This window comes from Giraffa tippelskirchi, chromosome 11, assembly GCF_054371585.1.
Source record: "Giraffa tippelskirchi isolate mGirTip1 chromosome 11, T2T-mGirTip1v1.2.pri, whole genome shotgun sequence".
Classification (NCBI taxonomy): domain Eukaryota; kingdom Metazoa; phylum Chordata; class Mammalia; order Artiodactyla; family Giraffidae; genus Giraffa; species Giraffa tippelskirchi.
Genome location: NC_137285.1, coordinates 84,390,906 through 84,413,728, shown reverse-complemented (window position 1 = coordinate 84,413,728; position 22,823 = coordinate 84,390,906). Strand labels below are relative to the sequence as shown.

Genomic DNA, 22,823 nt, shown 5'->3' with positions numbered 1-22,823 from the left:
TTTTTATTTGCGTATTTCTGTTTTTCTCCCACCTTTCAGCTCCTGAAGCTTATAAAAGGCACTGATAGGTGTACAGTAAAGATGACTAATTTTATGTTGAAAGGGTCATTGGCTTTGGAGTCAGAGATCTAGGTTAAAATCGTGTCTCCATCAGTTAGAGCAAGTTATTTAAGCTCTTTGAGCTTTAGTTTCTCATTTATGATTGGAATTAATACTATACGTTTCAAGGAATGTTATGTAGAGTAAAAAAGTTTAATATTGGAAATAGTTGAGAACACATATACAAAATATTTATGTGTCATGTAGTGCTTCAACATTAAAGCTTATTTTATTGATTAACAAATTAATATCTATCAGTTATACATTTTTTAATAGTCTTGCTGTGTGAAATGGCAGGCTTTATATACGGAATTTGATTCATAAAGTTCCAACCTATCTTGTCTCATCAAATACCATAAGAGTTCTGATGTAGAAAATATAGAAGAAAACTTTTGGTTTAAAATTCTAAGAGGCAGTACATTTTCCAATATAATTTCATTATGTTTTCCTTTTCTGTTGCCCTGAAGAGGGGTAAAGAAAACCTTTTTTTATATAAAGCCACATAAAAGTGTTTTTTAAAACACTAATCATTTATTTCTATATTAACCCTTTATAAAGGGAACGAAATTCTACGTACACTTCTGAACTTCAGAATATATCTATCATTGTGACTTTTTTGGCCTTGCCATTATCTATCCATTTATGCTTTACATCATCTGAGTTTATGCTGTCTATTCATATTATGGTCATAGAGTTTAGAAAAACTTTTTCCTACAGGTAGAGATAGTCTCCTAACAGTAGTTTTTTTTTCTACAAAAAGAGACAGATATGTACTTTACATTGTCAGTACTATTTCCCCAGTAGTACTCAAAAGAGACTCAGAGCACCAAGTGCTCTTTGTTTACTTATATTAATTGCCTAAAATCACATGCATTTTATTTTCTAGTTACCATTTTTTGCGTTTCTGTTGCCAGTATTTTTCTTGTATGTGTTTATCACATTAAGTTTTCCATTCTATCACTCAGTATTCATACAGTGAAGTCCCCTTTGTTTCTCTCCAAGACCTTCCTCCACCATTAGTTACTGCTGTAATAGATACCCATTACCTTTTAGACCTAATCACAGTAGGCATCCTGAGACTTCCCTTAATTGCTCTTAGCAATTAGAGCCACAATTTCTTGTCTTCCATAGCATCCCTTTTTTTGTTTTGTTTTATAATATTATGTTCGTGGGAACACATCCTCAGATAACTTTCTAGTTAGGCTGCTTTGTGGACCAAGTAATTTTAATATATACACATACTTAAAGAATATTAACTTATTTCCTACATTGTTTTTAATTTTCAACTTAGAACTATCTTTTGATAAATTAGTGAAGAGGCATTTATTCACCAACAAGCATAGCTAATTGAGTACCAATTATTAAATACTGTATTAGGAGAAAAAATAATTTTGGTTAATCTGTTTTATCATTATATGTTAGAAATGTCAATAATGTGGCTTCATGAGGAAACTAAATAGAAATAAATTTTAAGAAATAAAGAACTCAAAAGAAACATTCAGATAGTTTTAAAACAATATAATGTAAGCATGTAGTCTTAAAAGTTCAGATGATGGACAAAACTATGTAACTACATAACCAACTGGCATAATAAAAAAGAAAAGGATTGAATGGGGAAAACTGCCCAAATAAAGAGAAGAGGAAACACTAGCAAGTGATGAGGGTCAGGCACTTTGGAAGAATCTCTAAAACCTGTAATAAAAAAGATTCCTTAAATATCCTATAGGCAGAAAAAAAAATTACCTAGAGAATCACAGGATGAATCATTTGGTGAACATGAAGTATGAGGTAGCTACATTATCTGTTTGTGAGAATGGTGAAGTATGGAGTTCCCCACGAAGCAGGAAAACTGTACCTTAGAATAAATAAGGACTTCTACTTTAAGCAATTTAAGTCATATTAATTAAACCTACGTATATAGATGTATGGAATAAGCTAAAAAATATAAACAGATTCAAACAAATCCAGTTCTCAGTAGATTTAAATATCCCTGGATATATTATCCATGCATGCGTGCTCAGTGGCTTCAGTCATGTCCGACTCTTTGGGACCCTATGGACTGTAGCCTGCCAGGCTCCTTCCTCTGTCCATGGGATTCTCCAGGCAAGAACACTGGAGTGGGTTGCCTTGCCCTCTTCCAGGGGATCTTCCTGACCCAGGGATCAGACCCAGGTCTCCCGCATTGCAGGCGGGTTCTTTCCCACTGAGCCACCAGTGAAGCCCATATTATCCATAATATATTCATAATATATTAAAGATAAATGAAAGGAATTCAGGATATTTAGAAGTTATTTTCAGCTATTTAAAATGTTATAAAGGATAGCATTTATTCATTCAACTAACATTTGAAAGTGTAGTGAAAGTGTTAGTCTCTCAGTCTGAGTTGTGTCCTACTCTTTGTGACCCCATGGACCATAGCCCCCCAGGCTCCTCGGTGCATGGAATTCTCCAGGCAAGAATACTGGAGTGGGTTGCCATTTCCTTCTCCAGGGCATCTTCCCAACCCAGAGATCAAACGTGGGTCTCCCACAGTGAAGGCAGGGTCTGTACCATCTGAGCCACCTTTCGTATACCAGAGGATAAAAAATAAAATGCACGATTCTTGCTCTCTATTTACTAATAGTGAAGTGGTAAAAATAAAGGATGGTAGTGCTGTACAGTAAATACTATAATTGAGTCACCAACAAGGTGCTGTGGAAGTACATCTCATATAGTACATGACAAAGAATTCCTGGAAGGGTAAATTCTTACTAGATAACCAGGAGTTAGACAGCTCACTTGAGGAGCAAAGGAGAACAATATGTGAAAAAACTTAACTGTTATGAAATAAAAAACATAAAAAAGTTTTAAGTGATTTAGGCACTGGAAAATGTGGAAGGGTATCAGGAGAGGAAGCTATAGAGTTGACAGGAGACATTACTAAAATAACTTTTGTGCCAGGCTAAAGAAATTAAACTCTATCCTGAGATGCTGTTAAAAGAGTAAAAGAGAGATGGATGATCATGTTCATATTTTATCTCATTATAACAAAGGGTAGAGAATGAATTGAAAGCATAGGCTGGAGGCAAAGAAGAGGGGTAGAAAGCTGTTATGGGAATCTAAGCAAGAGAAGATATGAAGGTAGCATATGAGGGCAGAATCGGGATTGAGTAGGAGGGTCAGTGGGAGTCAAGGGTCAGTTATAGGTGGTGCATGAAGAGCATTGTCAGAAGTGGAATATTCATCAATTATGCAAACCTTATTTTGACATTTTTAATACAGATCTAAATTACAATGCATATTTCTGTCATCTTTTATACAGATTATGATAAATGTGTTTGATCATTTCTTCATTGCTTAGAATCATTATTATGGGCATCAAATATTTTACTCTGTTATATTACTGTGTTGCCCTTGAGCTATTGAGTTTTATTTAGTTTACAGTACTAGCCTCTACTGGTTAGCATGGTGAATTCTTCTGTTAAAAGATTTTTTCCCTACTGCTTAGCTGTAATTTCTTTTTTAAAGTTAAACTTTAACTTTGTTGTTGTTATTGTTTAGTCGCTAAGTCATTTCTGACTCTTTGTGACCCCGTAGACTGTAGCCCACCAGGCTCCTCTATCCTTGGGATTTCCCAGGCAAGAATACTGGAGTGGGTTGCCAGTCCCTCCTCCAGGGGATCTTCCGCACCCAGGGATCAAACCCAGGTCTCCTGCGTTGTCAGGCAGATTCTTTACCACTGAGCCTCCATTTTGAGGTAATTGTAGATTCACTTGCAATTGTAAAAAATAATACAGAGAGATCCCATGCATGCATGCTGACTTGCTTCAGTCATTTCTGACTCTTTGCGACCTTTTGGACTGTAGCCTGCCAGGCTCTTCTTGTCCATAGGATTCTCCAGGCAAGAATATTGAAGAGCCTGCCAGGCTCTTCCTGTCCATAGGATTCTCCAGGCAAGAATATTGGAAGATCCCTCTTCCAGGGGATCTTCCCGACCCAGAGATGAACCTGCATCCCTTGCAGCTCCTGCCTTGCAGGTGTATTCTTGACCGGTGAGCCACTGGGGAAGCCCAAGATCGCATAATACTCTCTACTCAGTTTCCCCTGGTGGTAACATCTAGAAAACTGTAGTGCGATCTCACAACCAGGATAATGACATTTATATAGTCAAGACACAGAACATTTCTGTTATTTCACATTGCCTTTTATACCCACACCCACTTCCCTCCCACACCCGTCCCCTGGAAATCACTAATCTGTTCTCATTTCTATGTATTTTTTTCATTTCTAGAGTATTATATAAATACTATCATATATATGTATAGTGTATATATTATATATATATATGATGATTTATGTATGATTCAGGATTCGCTTTTTTCACTCAACCCATTCCTCTGGGATTCATCCAGGTTGCTGGATGAATAGTTTATTCCTTTTTGTTGCTGAGTATTATTGTATTACATTATTACCATTCACCCATTGAAGGCTATCTGGATAGTTCCCAGTTTGGAGTTACTATGAATAAAGCTGCTATAAATATTCATGTATAGGTTTTTGTGTAAGCACTGAGGGCAGGAGGAGAGGGGGACAACAGAGGATGAGATGGTTGGATAGCATCACTGACTCAATGGACATGAGGTTGAGTAAACTCCGGGAGTTGGTGATGGATAGGGAGGCCTGGCGTGCTGCGGTCCATGGGGTTGCAAAGAGTCGGACACGACTGAGGGACTGAACTGAACTGAACGTTTTTATTTCTCTGGGATAAATGAAGGAGTACAGTTGCTGGATCATATGGTGGTTTAGTCTTTTAAAAAGCTGCTAAATTGGTCTTCAGAGTGACTATCCACCAGCAGTGTAAGAGTGATCCAGTTTTCCACATCCTCGTTAGCATTGATGTTGTAACTATTTTGTATTTTAGCCATTCTTAAAGGTATAGTATGGAGAAGGAAATGGCAGCCCACTCCAGTATTCTTTCCTGGGAAATCCCATGAACAGAAGGAGCCTAGAGGGCTACAGTTCCATTGGGTTGCAAAGTAATGGGCACAACTTAGCAACTAAACAGCAACAACAAAGGTGTAGTAATATCTCAGTGTGGTTTTAATTGATATTTTCTTAATGGCTATTGATGCAGAATATCTTTTAGTGTGCTTATTTGCCATCTGCCTATCTATGAAATTTCTCATAATGTCTTTTACCCGTTTTCAACTTTTTTGAAGTATAGTTAATTTACAGTGTTATGTTAGTTTCAGTTCCTAACCAAGTGATTCAGTTATACATATATATACGTTCTTAGATTCTTTTCCATTATAGGTTATTACAAGATATTGAGTACAGATCCCTGTACTATACAGTAGGTCCTTGTTTGTTTTTTATCTAGTCTATACATAGTAATGAGTGTATGTTAATCCCAAACTCCTAATTTATCTTCCTGCCCCTCCCACTATCCCCTTTTGTAACCATAAATTTGTTTTCTAGTCTATTTCTTCTCTGTAAATATGTTAGTTTGTATCATTTTTTAGAGTCCACATATAAGTGGTATCATATATTTGTCTTTAACTTAATATGGTAATCTCTAGATCCATAAGCAAATGGTTTTATTCCTTTCTTTTTATGGCTGAGTAATATTCCATTGTATCTGTATACTGCTACTTTATCCCTTCATCTGTTAGTGGACATTTAGGTTGCTTCTATCATGTTGGTTTATTTCTCTCCCTCGGTTTTTGTCTGATCCATAACACAGATTTGGAATGACGGACTAATTACGCTAAAGCAGGCAGGATTTCTTGGCTGTTGTCTCATCATAGCAAGGATTCAAAACAACAGACTAGTTACAGATCAATTACAGCTTAAGCAGACAGAACTTCTATTAAACAGACAGTGGATAAAACACGCCGGAGACGTGGGAGCAGCTGACTCCAAAGGAGTAGTCACATCAGGCTTGCTTCCATTTTTATACTTCCCATCCCTTCCTCTTGGTTCTGCCCTGTGTACCCACCAATCAGGAAAGGGAATGCAAATAGGTGTATGCTCAAGTCAATCAGGGAAGGGGGCGTGTCTGGGCACATGGGAAAATAGCACTTTCATATATTCACCTAGGTGGGGGTGGGCTGAGAGTTTTGATTAATAGTTGAAAGTTACATAGCAGGCTGTATTGCTCCTGCTTTCCCATATGTCAGTCTGTTATAATCAGATGTATGTATGTATAGATAGACTATTTATGAACCTTTAATGGACTCCTGGCTGCCTAAGGATACTTGAGGACACAGGTGTGTACAAGAGAGCATGTGCCAGAGTTGGAGAAACCCTGTGGTTAGTCTGTATCCACTGTGTGCCTAGGACACATGGGCAGGAATTGGAAAAGTCTCTGTGGTTATTTTTGTAGCATATCTGTGAGCTCTCCTGGGAGTGTTTGAGGTGAGGTTTAGAGATCAGCTCGCATCTCTTTCCACTAAGCCACACCTCATTGCTCATGCCTAACTTCCTACCTAACAGTTCCTTGTCTTGACTATTGTAAATAGTGCTGCTATGAACATTGGGGCACATGTATCTTTTCACATGTAGAGTTTTCTCCAGATATATGCCCAGGAGTGGGATTACAGAATCATATGGTGACTATTTTTAGCTTTTTAAGAAACCTCCATGCTGTTCTCCACAGTGGCTGCACCAATTTAAATTTCCATCGACAATTTAAGAGAGTTCCTTTTTCTCCAGACCCTCTCCAGTATTTATTATTTGTAGGCTTTTTAATAATCGGCATTCTGACTGGTTTTGATTTTCTAATAATTAGCGATATTGAGGATCTTTTCATGTGTCCATTGACCATCTGTATGTTTTCTTTGGAGGAATGTCTCTTAAAGTCTTCTACCCATTTTTTGATTGGGTTGTTTGTTTTTCTGATATTAAAGCTGTGTGAGCTGTTTTTATATTTTAGAAATTAATTCCTTGTCAGTAGCATCACTTGCAAATATTTTATCCCAGACTGTAGATTGTCTTTTCATTTTGTTTATGTGCAAAAGCTGTGTAAAACTTTTAAGTTTAATTAGATCCTATTTGTTTATCTTTGTTTTTATTTCCAGTACTCCAAGAGATGGCTCCAAAAATATTGCTATGATTTATGTCAGAGTATTCTGCCTATATTTTCCTCTAGGAATTTTACAGTATCTAGTCCTACACTTAGATATTTAATCTTTTTTGAGATTGTTTTTATATGGTATTAGAGTATGTTCTAATTTCATTCTTTTACAGGTAGCCATCTAGTTTTCCCAGAACCACTTCTTGAAAAGATTGTCTTTTCTCTACATATAGTCTTGCCTGCTTTGTCTTAGATTGACTTTTCATCCATTTTCTAATTAGATTATTTGCTTTTTTACTGTTGAGTTTTGAGAGCCCTCTATATATTCTAGGTTCAAATCCTTTGTCAAATATGTGGTTTGCAAATATTTTCTTCTGCACTGGAACTTATATTTTCACCTTCTTAATAGAGTCTTTCCTAGGGCAAGTTTCTCATTTTTGTGAAGTCCAGTTTATCACTTTTTCTTTTTTACAGATTGCGTTTTTGGTGTTCAGTCCGAGAAGTCTTTACTTAATTAGTTCTAGATCCTGAATATTTTCTCCTAAAAGTTTATACAGTTACAAACTGTAAAAAGTTAGTATTTTTACAGTTTAAGTGTGTAATCTATTTTAAGTTAATTTTTTTAAATTATTTATCTATTTTTTAACTTTAGACATAGGTCGTGGTTTTTTGTTTTTGTTTTTTTTAACGAATCTAATTGGATATCCAATTAGTCCAGCATTCTTTGTTCAAAAACTATCTTTCCTCCATGAATTTTTTGCACCCTTGTCAGAAACCATTTGTGCATATTTATGTGGGTCTATTTCTGGGTTCTCTATTTTTTAACTTATATGTCTATCCCTCCACCAAGGCTATTACACAGTTTTGATTACTGTGGCTGTAAGTCCTCAAGTCACATAGACTTATTCCTTCCATTTTACTCTTCTTTTTCAAAATTGTTTTATTCTAATTATTTTGCCTTTACATATAAAATTAAAATAATCTAGTTTGTATCTGTAAAAAATGTCACTGGGATTTTTATAGGAATTGCTTTATACTTGTATATCTAAAGTATGTGGGAAGAATTGACATACTTTCTATGTTGAGTCTCCTAATAAATCTACTGAGTATTTTTCTTTCAATAGTATTTTTTACTTCTAAAATTTCCATTTGTTTTTTCATTATATCTTCTGTTTTAGTTTTTGAGACTTTCTATGTTTTCATTTGCAAACCTGTCAACTTGGTGTTGACCTATGGACTATCTTTTTTCATTTAGTTTGTGATCTTCCTGGTTCTTAGAATGACAAGTGATTTTTCTACTGGAAATTAGACATTTTCATATCTTGTTATGAGACTCTGGAACTTATTTAAGAATTCAGCCTCAGCTTGCTTTCTCTGGCACTGTGCCAGCAGAGGAAGAGGGTGGGAGAGGGAAGCACTGCTTCACTGCTGACAGTTGGACGTGGAAATCTAGGTTTACCCCTCTGTTGACACAGTTGGGAAAGAGACTCCTTATTACTTCTAGGCAGTTGGAGTTACAGCTCCTCACATGGTCCCCATTGGCACCACATTGGGAGTGGCCTTGTTACTGTTAGTGAAAGTTGGTGAAAGTTTTGTCTTTCCACAGGCCTCCTGAGACAGAATCCAACCAGGGGAAGTAGGGGGTACCTCGTCACTGCCAGGCAAGTGATAGTGCAGACTCTCTGCTTAGTTACTGCTACTCCTGGGACTGGGGAGGGCCTCATTACCACCAGATGAGGGTGAAAGCCTAGCTCTCTACTGAGCTTCTCTGACAGCCAACAGCATCCTGGTTACAAACTGGCGAGGATGGAAATGAAATCTAGGCTCCCTACCCAATCGTGGCTTAGATGGGAAAAGAACCACAGGTCTTTTTTTTCTGTGATGTTTGGATGAAATAGTAAGATTATTGTCAAAAAGTTTTCTGTCTTGCTACACTGGCCTTTTCCTCCTCATGGAGCTAGAGATAGCAGACTCTTTTTTTTTTTTTGGTGGTGGTGAAGTGAGAGATGGTGCTTTTTTTGTCCTGTTGATATTTCTAGGTTGCCTATTTCTCCCACTCCAGGTATGGGATATATGAAGCCAAAAGAAAATTCAGGGAGCGTACAACCATGTTTTCCCTTGGATCCTGAGGTCCCTAGCCAGTTTGCCTCCTTTTCTCCATCTTTCAGACTCTTCTGAATTTTTTTTAAAACTGTAATGTCCAAGATTCTTATTTGTACTTAGTGAAAGACATAGCAGAAAGTCTGTTTGCCTCCTCTTCTCAGAAGCAAAATTTCTTTTTGATGTTAGTATTTCTTCTTCTGGACTTTCCTATTGGCTCAGTGGTAAAGAATATCTCTGCTAATACAGGAGCCGTAGAAGTGGGTTCAATCCCTGGGTTGGGAAGATCCCCTGGAAGAGGAAATGGCAACCCACTCCAGTATTCTTGCCTGGAGAATCCTATGGTGAGAGGATCCTGGCGGGCTACATCCATAGGGTCAAAAAGAGTCGGACACTGAGCACGCACACACACACACACATTTCTCCCTGTAGATGCTAGTTCCCCTTTCTTCTTTTATTTATAACGCAGTATTACCTAAGTAAACAAAGGATTTTGTTGGAGCTGAATCTAATAAGAATTTCTGTGAATAAGGACTTGAGACTCTTATGATTGAAATTTATGTGCTTTAGTTGATATTGATATGTTTATTTTAGCCGATACCTCAGCCTTTAGAGAAATGAGGTGCTATTATATTTTCCCTTTGCAGTGTGTACAGTGCTAATTCTGTGTGTTAAGTCAGAATATGAATCTTTGTTGTTTGGGTATTTTTCCCTCCAATAAGGATAATTTTTCATTTTTTATTGTTTTCTTTTCCAGTCAAATGACAGACAATGAGTTGGAAATATGATATTCAACATAGATTTGGGGCATTCCAAATAAGTTTCAGTCTTTTCAAGTACAAGATGTGTTTCTTTGCCATGCAGTGAAAATTGACAGTATATTCTTGAGCTGTTTTATTTCTTATAGGATATTGGCGTTATTGTTTCTTTAAAATGTTATACTTTATTCTTAAAAACTATTTTTCCAATTGTATTAACTTAAAATATTTTATTCTATTTTTAAATATCTTTAATTATCTCAAAATATATTTGAGTTTTAAACTTACATGTGATCATATCTCTAGAGAGTTATGTCTACCTAAATCTGAATTATGGTTCCAAATAGAAAAATATGCATCACAGAAGGCCAGCTCTGCAGTTCTGCCTGTGCTGTTGTGATCGATGTCACTCTTAGTCACTATTGTTTGGGTTCTGTTGTTAAAGCAAGTAATTGTCATGGTGGTTATTTATATACTTCTTAAGGAAGTATATAAAGAAAAAAATTATACTCCATAATTGTAGATTCCCAGGAAACCAAACAAACAGTTTAGCAAATAGCCATCGTTTTATGAAGTGTATCACTTTGAGTCAAGGTGGTCTACATCTTCCATGGTCTACATGAAGGTGTCTACATCTTTCAGAATTGTACATTTTAAATAGACTCTTCAAAAGTTGCTAAGGCACATTATTCACAGTACCCAATCTAAAAGTCTATTAACAGATGAATGGATAAAGAAAAAGTGGAATATAAATACCATGGATCCATGTCTCGGCTAATGTAAACAGCAATGAATATTGGGGTGCACGTATCGTTTCACACCATGTTTTTTTCTGTATATATGCCCAGGAATGGGACTGCAGGGTCACATGGTAGCTCTATTTTTAGTTTTTTAAGCAATTTGTTCTCCATAGTAACTATACCAACTTACATTCCCATCCCCAGTGTAGAAGGGCTCCCATCTCTCCACACCCTCTCCAGCATTTATTGTTTGTGGGTTTTTTTGCTTCTTTTTTTGATAATAGTCATTCTAACTGGTATAAGATGGTATCTCATTGCAGTATACATTTGTGTTCCTCTGATCATTAGAGATGTTGAGCATCTTTTCACATGCCTTTTGGCCATCTGTATGTCTTCTTTGGAGGAATGTCTGTTTAGGTCTTCTGCCCATTTTTTTGATTGGGTTGTTTGTTTTGATGATGATAAACCTCATGAGCTATTTGTAGATTTTGGACACTAATCCCTTGTCTGTCACATCACTTGCAAATATTTTCTCCTCATCTCTGGGTTGCCTTTTCACTCTGTTCATTGTTTCCTTTGCTGAACAGAAACCTTTGAATTTAAGTAGGTCCCACTTCTTTATTTTTGTTTTTACTTGTATTATTCTGGGTGAGAGATTGAAAAAGATATTGCTGAGATTTATGTCAGAGAGTTGCAGCACTGTTCACAATAGCCAAGACATGGAAGCAACCTCAATGTTCACTGACAGAAGAATGGATAAGGAAGACATGGTATGGAATATTACTCAGCAATTAAAAAGAATGAAATAGTGCCATTTGCAGCAACATGGATGGACTTAGAGATTGTCATACTGAGTGAAGTCAAACAGAGGAGAAATATATGACATCCCTTATATGCATAATCTAAAAAGAAATGATAAGAATGAATTTATTTACAAAACAAACAGAATCATCAGTTCAGTTCAGTCACTCAATCATGTCCGACTCTTTCTGACCCCATGGACTGCAGCACACCAGGCCTCCCTGTCCATCGCCAACTCCTGGAGTTTACTCAAACTCATGTCCATTGAGTCAGTGATGCCATCCAACCATCTCATCCTCTGTCGTCCCCTTCTCCTTCCGCCTTCAATCTTTCTCAGCATCAGGGTCTTTTCCAACGAGTCAGTTCTTCATATCAGGTGGCCAAAATATTGGAGTTTCAACTTCAGCTTCAGTCCTACCAATGAATATTCAGGACTGATTTCCTTAGGATGGACTGGTTGGATCTCTTTGCAGTTCAGGGGACTCTCAAGGGTCTTCTCCAACACCACAGTTCAAAAGCATAATTCTACAGCACTCAGCTTTCGTTATAGTCCATACACGACTACTGGAAAAAACCATAACTTTGACTAGATGGAACTTTGTTGGTAAAGGAATGTCTCTCCTTTTTAATATGCTGTCTAGGTTGGTCATAACTTTTCTTCCAAGAAGCAAGCGTCTTTTAATTAATGGCTGCTGTCACCATCCGCAGTGATTTTGGAGCCCCCAAAAATAAAGTCTGTCATTGTTTCCACTGTTTCCCAATCTGTTTGCCATGAAGTGATAGGGCCAGATGCCATGATCTTAGTTTTCTGAATGTTGAGCTTTAAGCCAACTTTTTCACTCTTCTCTTTCACTTTCATCAAGAGGCTCTTTAGTTCTTCTTTGCTTTCTGCCATAAGGGTGGTGTCATCTGCATATCTGAGGTTGTTGTTATTTCTCCCGGCAATCTTGATTCCAGCTTGTGCTTCTTCCAGCCCAGCCTTTCTCATGATGTACTCTGCATAGAGGTTAAACAAGCAGAGTGACAATATACAGCCTTAAAGTACTCCTGTTCCAATTTGGAACCAGTCTGTTGTTCCATGTCCAGTTCTAACTGTTGCTTTCTGACATGCATACAGATTTCTCAAGAGGCAGGTCACGTGGTCTGGTATTCCCATCTCCTTCAGAATTTTCCACAGTTTATTGTGATCCATGCAGTCAAAGGCTTTGGCATAGTCAATAAAGCAGAAATAGATGTTTTTCTGGAATTCTCTTGCTTTTTCGATGATCCACCGGATGTTGGCAATTTGATCTCTGGTTCCTCTGCCTTTTCTAAATCCAGCTTGAACATCTGGAAGTTCACAGTTCACGCACTGTTGAAGCCTGGCTTGGAGAATTTTGAGCATGACTTTGCTAGCGTGTGAGATAAGTGCAATTGTGCAGTAGTTTGAGCATTCTTTGGCATTGCCTTCCTTTGGGATTGGAATTAAAACTGACTTTTTCCAGTCCCGTGGCCACTGCTGAGTTTTCCAAATTTGCTGGCATATTGAGTGCAACACTTTCACAGCATCATCTTTTAGGATTTGAAATAGCTCAACTGGAATTCCATCATCTCCACTTACTTTGTTCATAGTAATGCTTCCTAAAGCCCACTTGACTTTGCATTCTAGGATGTCTGGAATAATCACCATCGTGATTATCTGGTTCATGAAGATCTTTTCTGCATAGTTCCTCTGTGTATTCTTGCCACCTCATCTTAATATCTTCTGCTTCTGTTACTGCTGCTGCTAAGTCGCTTCAGTCGTGTCCGACTCTGTGCGACCCCATAGACGGCAGCCCACCAGGCTCCGTCGTCCCTGGGATTCTCCAGGCAAGAATACTGGAGTGGGTTGCCATTTCCTTCTCCAGTGCATGAAAGGGAAAAGTGAAAGTGAATTCGCTCAGTCGTGTCCGACTCTTAGCGACCCCATGGACTGTAGCCTACCAGGCTTCTCCGTCCATGGGATTTTCCAGGCAAGAGTACTGGAGTGGGGTGCCATTGCCTTCTCCATCTGCTTCTGTTAGTCCATACCATTTCTGTCCTTAATTGTGCCCATCTTTGCATGAAATGTTCCCTTGGTATCTATGTTTTTTTGAAGAGATCTCTAGTCTTTCCAATTCTATTTCCAATTCTATTGTTTTCCTCTATTTCTTTGTACTGATCACTGAGAATGGCTTTCTTATCTCTTCTTGCTATTCCTTGGAACTCTGCATTCACATGGGTATATCTTTATAGACTTAGAGAATAAACTTATGGTTGCCAGGGGGAAGGATGGGAGGAAGGAATAGTTAGGGAGTTTGGCATCGACATGTACACACTACTATATTTAAAATGGATAACTAACAAAGTCCTAATGTATAACACAAAGAACTCTGCTCAATGTCATGTGGCAGACTGGATGGAAGGGGAATTTGGGGGAGAATGAATACATGTATATGTATGGCTGAATCCCATTGCTGTCCACCTGAAAATATCACAGCATTGTTAATCAGCTATAATCAAATACAAATAAAAAAATTTTAAGTAAAAAATAAATAAGTAAATAAATAAACACCATGGAATGCTACTCAACCTTTAAAAAAGAAGGAAATCCTATCATTTGTGACAACATGAATGAACCTAGACGACATTATACTAAGTGAAATAAGCTAGACACAGGAAGACAAATGTTGCATGATCTTTCACTTACACTTATATGTAGACTCTAAAAACAAAATTGAACTCATGGTAACAAAGTGAAATTATGGTTTCCAGTAGCTGGTGGGGAGGATGTGGGATAAAAGGAGAGAGATTGATCAAAGAGTACAAACTTTCAGTTATAAGGTGAATAAGTTTGTAAACCAAATGTACATCCTGATTACTGTAGTTAATATTAATATTAATAATATAAATAATAATGTATTATAAAAAATAATGATGTATTATATGCCAGAAATTTGCTAAGAGAATAGAGCCCAAGTTATCACACAAAGTAATCAGAGGTGATGGATGTGTTAATTAGTTTGATTGTTGTAATCATTTCACAGTGTGTACATATATATCAAAACATCATGTTGTAAGCTTTTAATACATACAATTTTTATTTATCCAAAAAATTTATTTTTACATTGCCAAAGAGGACCATGTTTCTTCTATGAAAAAGTGTAATTCCATGGTAAATGGGAGGCAGAAACATACTCTTCCAGTGATGAATTCTGCAATGGCAGAGAAGCTGTCTCTCATTTTTATCACCAGATCCTTTTATTCCCACAGCCTTTACCACAGTGCCTGACACATAGTAACATAAAAGAAAATCAGTAACTACTCATTAAGTAAATAAGGAAGGAACTACATTAATCATCACTTTTTTAATAAGCAAAATTTTTTAGTAAGACTTTATTTTATTGAGCCTGTTACTGAGTTTGAGAGTGGAAACGTCTGCTTTTCGATCACATTCCATCCCTTGTTTAATTTTATTCAGTCTATCACAGCCCATATTTTCTATGATACATGAAAGTGCTGTGTGAAATTATTTTTTACTATCTTTATGCATTTCATCCCAGAGAACAGGGCCACTGTGAAACATTATAAAATTATAGTGATAGTAGTTTGCTATCAAAATGACTTTCTGATTATAGCATGGAAAATAATCACTTCTTAGCTTTGGAAATCCAGCATTCCTCATTGCCAAATTGCTGAACTGGTATTATTTTCTCACTCTGAAAAACTGCTAATTTTTTTCTTTTTCTCAGCTCAGAACCTTTGCATGCTATTTCTTCAGCCTAAAGCATCTCCTTCCCCCTCATGCTTTTCATGACTGGCCTCCTTATTCTGAAAATTGTAGCTTAAATGTCATGTCTCCAGAGAAATGTTCCCTGTTTACTTAAAGTGAGTTTCCTTGGTTCCCAGTCATGGACTAAAGTTTCTTTACCTCATAGCACTGTGACAGTTAGGAACTCTTTGTTTACTTGAGTCGGTCGCCTCAGTAGATTATCAATAACTACATAGACCATATCTGTTTTACTTATCCCCAGCAGATAAATTATTAAGTTAAAATAATAAATAACTGCTTTTAAATGTGCGCTAATCTATTGATGTTATCATGTGGTCAGACATTTGTTCAACAATCATTTATTAATAAGCATCCACCAAGTGCAAGGCTTTGGTATTCCAGAAATACCAAAATTCCAGGAATTCTAGAAATTAAGTTTTTAGTCCCTGTACTCAGAGAACTGAATATGATGGGGGAGAGACAGTTCCTAGGCAGTTAATTCTTTGATTCAACAATGACTATTCCAAGCAGGATGCTGTGTGCTGACCCAACTGTCCTTCTTAAGATACTGAGAGTCTAACAAGTAATACAGAAAACTGAAGAGATGATTACAGGTTAGTGGACAAATACTATAAGAAAATCAAGCTTACTGTTCTTTGGGAAGCCAGTTTTGTTACAAGTGATGTCAGAGACAGAAATGCTTTAGAAAAAGAGAGAAAAATTACCCCCAAAAGGCTGTTACATAGTATATCGTATAATGATTAAAAACCAGCCAAAAACAGACTGCCTAGTTTAGACTACCAGTTCTTCCACTTAGTAATTAATGTGACCTTGGAAAAAAGTACTTAACCTTTCAAAGACTTGAGTTTTTTCATCTGTAAAATACTTAACTCAAAGGACTGTTGTGAGATAAAACAAGATAATACACATAAAATACCTATCGTATACAATACCTGACCATAGTAGCACCTGGAATAAATTATTATTATGATGATGTCATTTTCACAGGTTGCCTTATGTGTAGTAATGAACTTTTCTTTCCCAGCAGCCTTCACCCAAACTTCCTTTTTAAATCAGTCCCTGGAATCCTGATTGTATCCCCTGTCCAGAATACAAATGTCAGCGATATAAACTCTTACCCATGTGCAAAGTGCCTTTCAGAACACAGTGAACGTGGAAAATGTTCACCCCCTCCAAAGCAAAATGAAGGCTTAAAGCAGGTGAAGATGTGATTGTATTAGAAACTGTTCCTAGAACCTCGAATTTAGATTAATATGGATAAAATTAACTTTTTAGATGTGTAACAAGTTCTCTGCTTAACAGCTTCTGTTTTTCTCGATGATAAAGTATGTGAGAGGAAAATAGAAGGTGATATTGTAGAAAGTAAAAAGAAACTAGTAGATATTTGATAGGTATAAAGGATGGAATATGAGGAATCATTGTTCCCCCTCATTATCACTCCTAACCTGTCTGTTTTCTTTAAAATCCCCCAGCTCTTTTGACAGAGAAGGCAATGGCAACCCACTCCAGTACTCTTGCCTAGAAAATCCCATGGACAGAGGAGCCTGGTAGGCTGCAGTCCATGGGGTCGCTAGGAGTCAGACACGACTGAGCGACTTCACTTTCACTTTTCACTTTCATGCATTGCAGAAGGAACTGGCAACCCACTCCAGTGTTCTTACCTGGAGAATCCCAGGGACGGGGGAGCCTGGTGGGCTGCCATCTATGGGGTCGCACAGAGTCGGACACGACTGAAGTGACTTAGCAGCAGCAGCAGCAGCAGCAGCAGGTCTTTTGAAGCACATCCCATCAAACTGTGTTGCTTACCACTCTCTGATTGTGGTTTTCTATAGATCCTCTATGTCATCCCTTGAAAGTTTTAGCACCTGGCTCTTTTTGTCTCCCTACCACTATTCTAGTGATTGTTCTTTGTAATGTCTATATTTCCCTAAACCATCCATCCAACCTGATGGCCTGTTATTTTCTTGAACTTCACCCTGTCATTGACACCTGGCCTCAGCTGTTACCAATGACTCCTCTACCTCCTAAACCTAAATTTCAAGCACTTCAGTCTCTAATCTATGCCTCCTATCTTCCCATATCACTTCCTCCTAGTGCTCTGAATTCAGCAGTTCTGAGACCCCACCCCAGTCCACTCGCCTTTTCACCTGTTTCTGTCCATTGTGTACTCACATGTGGGCACAGTCGTGTCTGACTCTTTGCGACCCCATGGACTGTAGCCCACAGGCTGCTCTGTCCGTGGAGTTTCCCAGGCAAGAATACTGGAGTGGGTTTCCAGTTCTTCTCCAGGGGCTCTTCCCCACCCAGGGATTGAACCCACGTCTCTTGCGTCTCCTGCATGCATGCGTTTGAAGTTGCTTCAGCCATGTCCAACTCTGTGACCCCATGGGCTCCCACCAGGCTCCTGTGTCCATCGGATTCTCCAGGCAAGAATACTGAATGGGTTGCCTTGCCCTCCTCCAGGGGATCTTCCTAACCAAGGGATGGAAACGTGTCTCTCATATCTCCTGAACTGGCAGGCGGGTTCTTTACCACTAGCATCCTCTGGGAAGCAGACAATTTCTTTACCACTGAGCCATGTGAGAAGACCCTGTTCATTCCATCCCTCATATCCTCACTTTTATTCAAATGGAATAAAATGATCTGTCATTATCATTCTCTTGCATATATTAACACCTCCAAATCCCTTGCAATCAATTTCTACCCTTATAAAAACCACTGTTCTGATTTCTATAATCAGAATTCATTTTGCCTGTTTTTGTACTACTTTGTTTCTGGCTTTTTCTTGATGTTGAAAGTCATCCTCATCATTACATATATATGTATATATATATATATATCAGCTCAGTTCAGTTCAGTCTCTCAGTCATGTCCGACTCTTTGTGACCCCATGAATCGCAGCACGCCAGGCCTCCCTGTCCATTACCATGGGTTTGTCCACCCAAACCCATGTCCATTGAGTCAGTGATGCCATCCAACCATCTCATCCTCTGTCGTCCCCTTCTCCTCCTGCCCCCAATCCTTCCCAGCATCAGGGATTTTTCCAATGAGTCAACTCTTCGCATCAGGTGGCCAAAATATTGGAGTTTCAGCTTCAACATCAGTCCTTCCACTGAACACCCAGGACTGATCTCCCTTAGGATGGACTGGTTGGATCTTGCAGTCCAAGGGACACTCAAGAGTCTGCTCCAACACCACAGTTCAAAAGCATCAATTCTTTGGCGCTCAGCTTTCTTTGTACTCCAAATCTCATATCCATACATGACCACTGGAAAAACCATAGCCTTGACTAGACGGACCTTTGTTGGCAAAGTAATGTCTCTGCTTTTTAATATGTTATCTAGGTTGGTCATAACTTTCCTTCCAAGGAGTAAGCGTCTTTTAATTTCATGGCTGCAATCACCATCTGCAGTGATTTTGGAGCCCCCAAAAATAAAATCTGACACTGTTTCCACTGTTTCCCGATTTAATTCTCATGAAGTGATGGGACCAGATGCCATGATCTTAGTTTTCTGAATGTTGAGCTTTAAGCCAACTTTTTCACTCTCCCCTCTCACTTTCATCAAGAGGCTCTTTAGTTCTTCTTCACTTTCTGCCATAAGGATGGTGTCATCTGCATATCTGAGGTTATTGATATTTCTCTCAGCAATCTTGATTCCACCTTGTGTTTCATCCAGCCCAGCATTTCGCATGATGTACTCTGCATAGAATTTAAATAAGCAGGGTGACAATATACAGCCTTGATGTACTCCTTTTCCTATTTGGAACCAGTCTGTTGTTCCATGTCCAGTTCTAACTGTTGCTTCCTGACCTGCATACAGGTTTCTCAAGAAGCAGGTCAGGTGGTCTGGTATTCCTATCTCCTTCAGAATTTTCCACAGTTTATTGTGATCCATGCAGTCAAAGGCTTTGGCATAGTCAATAAAGCAGAAATAGATGTTTTTCTGGAACTCTCTTGCTTTTTCAGTGATCCAGCGGATGTTGGCTATTTGATCTCTGGTTCCTCTGCCTTTTCTAAAACAAGCTTGAACATATGGAAGTTCACGGTTCACGTATCGCTGAGGCCTGGCTTGGAGAATTTTGAGCATGACTTTACTAGCGTGTGAAATGAGTGCAGTTGTGCAGTAGGCTGAACATTCTTTGGCATTGCCTTTCTTTGGGATTGGAACGAAAACTGACCTTTTCCAGTCCTGTGGCCACTGCTGAGTTTTCCAAATTTGCTGACATATTGAGTGCAGCACTTTCACAGCATCATCTTTCAGGATTTGAAATAGCTCAACTGGAATTCCATCACCTCCACTAGCTTTGTTCATAGTGATGCTTCCTAAGGCCCACTTGACTTCACATTCCAGGATGTCTGGCTCTAGGTAAGTGAGCACGCCATCATGATTATCTGGGTTGTGAAGATCTTTTTTGTACAGTTCTTCTGTGTATTCTTGCCACTTCTTCTTAACATCTTCTGCTTCTGTTAGGTCCCTACCATTTCTGTCCTTTATTGAGCCCATCTTTGCATGAGATGTTCCCTTGGGATCTCTAATTTTCTTGAAGAGATCTCTAGTCTTTCCCATTCTTTTGTTTTCCTTTATTTCTTTGCATTGATCGCTGAGGAAGGCTTTCTTATCTCTCCTTGCTATTCTTTGAAACTCTGCATTCAAATGGGAATATCTTCCCTTTTCTCCTTTGCTTTTCACTTCTCTTCATTTGATAGCTATTTGTAAGGCCTCCTCAGACAGCCATTTTGCTTTTTTGCATTTCTTTTCCATGGGAATGGTCTTGATCTCTGTCTCCTGTACAATGTCTCGAACCTCCATCCATAGTTCATCAGGCACTCTGTCTATCAGATCTAGTCCGTTAAATCTATTTTCTCACTTCCGCTGTATAATCATAAGGGATTTGATTTAGGTCATACCTGAATGGTCTAGTGGTTTTCCCTACTTTCTTCAATTTAAGTCTGAATTTGGCAATAAGCAGTTCATGATCCGAGCCACAGTCTGCTCCCGGTCTTGTTTTTGCTGACTGTATAGAGCTTCTCCATCTTTGGCTGCAAAGAATATAATCAATCTGATTACGGTGCTGACCATCTGGTGATGTCCACGTGTAGAGTCTTCTCTTGTGTTGTTGGAAGAGGGTGTTTGCTATGACCAGTGCGTTCTCTTGGCAGAACTCTATTAGCCTTTGCCCTGCTTCATTCTGTACTCCATCAGTAGGTCATTCTTTTTTATTGTTGAGTGGCATTACATTGTAAGAATATATCATAATTTGTTTATCCATTTTCCTATTGATGAACATGAAGTTGTTCTAATTTAGGACTATTAATAATGTTACTGGCTGTAAGATAATTCAAGCTGAAGTGGTAAAACATGCAAGAATTGATAAGAATATTTTTTGTGGATGTGTGTTTCATTTCTCTCAGGTAAATACCTTAAAAGTAGAATTGCTGGGTCTTATGGTGTATGTGTGTTTATCAGTATATGAAGCTGTCAAACAATTTTCCAAAGGGCTAACCATTTTACATACCCAATAACAATGTACATGAGCCCCAGTAGCTTTTTAACCTTCCGACTCAACCTTTTCACTTTTAGCCATATAATAGACTTTAGTTTTATTTTGCAATTCTCTGATTAGTCATTTCTGTATAGTTTTTGTGAAATCCCTGTTCTAATATTTTGTTCATTTTTAAGTTGGATTTTCATCTTCTTGTCATTGTAAGACTTTTTTATGTATTCTGGATATAGTTTCTTTGTCAGACATATGTATTGTAAGTATTTTCTTCCAATTGGTGGCTTGCTTTTTCATTTACTTAATGAAATCTTTCAAAAAGCAGTTTTAAGTTTTGATAAAGAACAGTTTATCAATTTTTTGTTCTATGGATAGTTCTTTTTGTGTCCTCTGTAAGACATTTTTTGTCTACCCCAGGGTTATGAACATAGCCTTCTTGTTTTTTTCCAAGACATTTATAGTTTTAGCTTTTTAGTTTAGGTTTATCATCTATCTCAATTTGTGTGTGGTGTGATATAAAGGTTGAGGTAGTTTTTTTCCTGTAAGTGTATCTAGTTGCTCTAGCACCATTTGTTGAAATTTTTTTCTTTTTTCATTTAGTGGCCTTGGCCTCTTTTTTCAAAAATCAATGAACCATGTATAGGAAGGTCTACTTCTGTGTTGCATATTCTGTTCTATTGGTCTATATATTCCATACCAATACCACACTGCCTTGATTATTGTAGCATTATAGGAGGAGAGTTTTTCATATTTTGTTTTTCTTCTATAGCAGTTTTCCTAACTTTTTTCTTTTAAGAAGTTAGTCCATTTTATCTAAGTTTTTCAATTTAATAGCATAAAGTTGTTCATAATATTTTCCTATTTTTTAAATGCCTGGGGTATTTGTAGTGATCTTTCATTCATGATATTGATTATTTTTGTTTGCTTTTTTTTTCTTCATCACTTTTGATAGGAGTTTATCAATTTTATTTAGATTTTCATAAGCAACTTTAGTCTATGTGGTCTCTATTTTTTGTTTAGTATTTCATTGGTTTCTTTTCTGATTTTTGTTTATTCCTTTCTTTAGACTTCCCTGGTGGCTCAGACGGTCAAGCGTCTGTCTACAATGTGGGAGACCCGGATTTGATCCCTGGTTGGGGAAAGTCTCCTGGAGAAGGAAATGGCACCCCACTCCAGTATTCTTGCCTGGAAAATCCCATGGACGGAGGAGCCTGGTAGGCTATAGTCCATGCGGTAGCAAAGAGTCAGACACGACTGAGCGACTTCACTGTCTGTCTGTCACTGTCTTCTTTAGAATAACTTTGTTCTACTTCTAACTTCTTAAAATAGAAATTAAATTATTGATTTTAAACCATTCTGTTTTTCTAATATAGGCTTTTAAAGCTATTTCCCTCTTAACAATCTTATAACTACATTTAACAGGTTTGATATGCTGTATTTGCATTTTCAGGTAGTTTAAAAAGTTTTCTTTACTTTTGATTTCTTCTTTGACCTGTGGCTTATCTAGGAGTATATTGCTGTGGTAGTTTTTAATTTCCAGTTATTTGGAGCTTTCCTAGATATCATAATTGATTCTAATTTTTTGGTCAGAGAACATGTTCTGTAGGATTTAAATTTTATGAGAGTCATTGGCATATATGTTATGGCCCTACCTGAGATTTCTTATAGTGTACTTGAAAAGAATGTATATGTTGTATCTAAAACAGTTGTTGGTTATAAACAGTTGTTCTATAGATAACAAGGTCAAAGTAATTGATAGTGTTCTTCAAATCTTCTATATTCTTACTGATATTATTTATCTGGTTGTTCTATCAGTTATTAACAGTGGGCTGCTGCAATATGCAACTATGATTTTGGATTTATCAGTTCCTCTCTTTAGTTCTGTTTGTGTGATGTATCTTGATGGTCTGTTATTTAAGTACATACATATTTATGATTGTTATGTTTTCCTGATAAACTGACCCTTCTCTCATTATGAAATG

The 22,823-nt window shown here is 37.6% G+C and overlaps 1 protein-coding gene across 35 annotated transcripts in view; it reads left to right on the top strand.

The window, feature by feature from the left end:
* Window positions 1–22,823, top strand: part of CEP126 (centrosomal protein 126) — a 116,930-nt gene that overhangs the window by 8,360 nt on the left and 85,747 nt on the right. Inside the window, exon 1 of one of the 35 annotated variants that reach the window (XM_081545971.1) lies at window positions 15,850–15,935. The exons of the other annotated variants lie outside the window; for them this stretch is intronic. The gene's annotated coding sequence lies outside the window, so the exon portion shown is untranslated. Of the gene's footprint in view, window positions 1–15,849; window positions 15,936–22,823 lie in introns of those variants that run through there. 35 annotated transcript variants of the gene reach the window in all.